This window comes from Hipposideros armiger, unplaced genomic scaffold (genome assembly GCF_001890085.2).
Source record: "Hipposideros armiger isolate ML-2016 unplaced genomic scaffold, ASM189008v1 scaffold_930, whole genome shotgun sequence".
Taxonomy (NCBI): domain Eukaryota; kingdom Metazoa; phylum Chordata; class Mammalia; order Chiroptera; family Hipposideridae; genus Hipposideros; species Hipposideros armiger.
Window position 1 is genome coordinate 393,856 of NW_017732280.1, and position 2,925 is coordinate 396,780.

The following is a 2,925-nucleotide window of genomic DNA, read 5'->3' on the forward strand; positions in this document are numbered from 1 at the left end:
TGTGAAGGAAAATTTTAAACATCATGTATAATTACTTTTTAAAATTCCTAAATAAGTGATGATGTAGTCAATGTTTACTGATAAAAATTTGCAGTCTGTTTAATTGTTAATTTTTTCTAGCTCTATCCATACTGTTTAATGTGATAGAAATTTCAGTAGCACATTTGTATGGCACTTTACAATTTTTATACCCTTACCAGATAGCTGTGGTAGTTAGAATAGCTTGGTAAAGAGTAAAAGATGAAGAGAACAATAGCATAGAATGCAGAATCCAGTTATACATGTTCATGGAAACTTGGTCTATGACAGAACCAATATTGTATCTTAGTGGGTAAAAGAGAAGTTATTTAATAAATAGCATTGGGAATATTTTCCCTACCTGACTATGCAACAAAAATCAGTTCCATTTTGCTAGAAGATCTAAAAGTGGGTCATTAAACAATAAACATTTCTGAAAATAATATAAACATACATATATATCCATAAGATTCTTCAGAGAAACAGAAAAGATGGAGATCGAGGCGGGGATATTAATTTTAAGGAATTGGCTCACATGATTGTGGGAGCTGGCAAGTCTGAAATCCATAAAGTAGGCCAGTAGGCTGGAAACACATGCAGGAATTAAAGCTATAGCCTTGAGTTCAAAATTTGTAGGGCAAATCAGCTGGCTAAAAACTCAAGCAGGAGATAATGCTACAGTGCTGAGTCAGAATTTTGTCATCTCCAGGAAACATATTTCAATTTTTAACTGATTGGATGAAGCCCACCCACATTATCAAGGGTAACCTCCTTTGCTTAAATTCAACTGATTATAGATTTTAGCCATATCTACGAAATACCTTCACAGCAACATCTAGATTAGTGTTTGATTAAAATAACTGGATCTTACAGCCTAGCCAATTGACATATGAAACTATCATAGCACATACTTGAGAGACTTGAGAATAAAAAAGAAATTCTAAAACAAGACACAAAATAAGATGCAAGAAACATAAAAGATTAATAAACTTTACTACTTAAAATCAAGAATTTCACTTCATCAATACACACCATAAGAACTAAAAATATATTACAACTATACAACTGACAGATGTTTAGTATCAAATGTATAAAAATAACTGCAAATCAATAAGAAAAAGTCAAGCACTACAAAATGAAATGTACAAAAATTATGAATATATCTGACACATAAAAGGAAAACAAATGACTAATAAACATACAGGAAGTTATTACACATCATTAGTAATTAGGGAAAAGCACATTAAAGTCTTCAGACGATATTTTACATTCACGGCATGGATAAAAATTAAATTGTTTGATAATACCAAGATCATAAGAATGTGGATCAAGAAACTTTATAGATTGCTGGCGGGGATACAACCACTGTGGAAAACAATTTGGCATATTTAGTCAAATGAAAAGTGTTAATTCAGAAACTTTACTCCTAGTGACTCAGAAATTTTACTCCTATTGACGTATACCAGAGAAAACGCTTTTCTCTATATACCAGAGGCACATCCAAGGATTTTCAGAGCAACATTGTTTTGCAATAGGAAAACAAACAAACAAATGAAAACAAAACAAATATCCAGGGATAGTAGCTTGGGTTATAAATAGTTGTATATACATAGACTAGCATATTCTACTCTGACATTGAAAAACCTCTAGAAATACACATGGATGAACCTTACAAACTTACCATCAATAATTTTAAAAAGCAATTTTCAGAAGAATACACGATTTTATGTAATATTCAAAAGTATGCAAAGCTAAACATGTGGTAATATTATAAAGATAAGCAAAGGAATTTAGAAAAATACAGTTGAGGGAATAGTCTTTTATGGGTGGAAAACGGAGGATCAGGTTGGTGATGGAGGAATCAAGGAGTTTTAAGATTCCTGATGCTTTATTTCTTAAACTGATATGTTAGTGTTGCTTATATTTTTATTCATATTAACCTATATAGGTTATAAATATCATTTGTATATGCTTAATATTAAATCAAAAACATATACCTAGAATCCTTCAAATTTGTAATGTTTAAATAGCTTTAGAGCTTTAAGAAAAAAAAAAAAAGCATGCTCATCTTCATCTGCCAATATACTTTCCAAAAAGCAGCATGAGTGGCTAAATATACACTTTTTAAAAATATGTAAATTAAGAGGCTTCAAAGTTGTTCAAGATCATCTCCTCTCTTCTGAGTTCTCTTTATTTCTCCTCCTCTTGTATATATCCTACATAGTTTTCATTTTTATTTTGATAAAGTGGAAATTATTCCAAAAGTTCATGTGTAAGGAGTTCACATTGTGAAGTTTATCCATTACGTACTTTCTAGTTTGCATGAGGCATCCTAATCCTACAGCCTCAGTGGATCTTTGCTTTCTGATTTAGCATAGTGTTTAGCTTCCACTTAATATTTAACAATCAAATGAAGTTTTTGTTTGTTTGTTTGTTTTTAGAGATTTTTATTGGGGAATTGGGGGAAGGGGAACAGACAAGTTGCTGTCATTTTGTTCTTCAGTCTAGTTGTGGAGGACGGCAACCCAGCTCCAGGTTGAGCTGTTGTTCAACATCTTAGCTATAGAGGGCAGTGTCACTGGCCCTCATATGTGGGATCTGAACCGGGGTCCTCTGCCGTCCCAAGCCAGCTCTTAACCATCGCACCAGTTGGCTGGCCCAAGAATTCTTGAACTTAAATTTATCATTCCAATTTGGCCATTTGAAAAAGTCAAGTAATATGATTATCATTAAGATCTATATTATTCTTCTAAAGATACTCTACTGAAAATTAGAAGCTATGTTTGATTTTTAATCCTTCCACCCTTTTAGGTCATATTTTGATACTAATAATTCCTGTGTAACTAAACTGGAAAGCCATTAAGATCAATATATGACTTAAGATTTTTTGCTTTGTTTTGTTTTCTC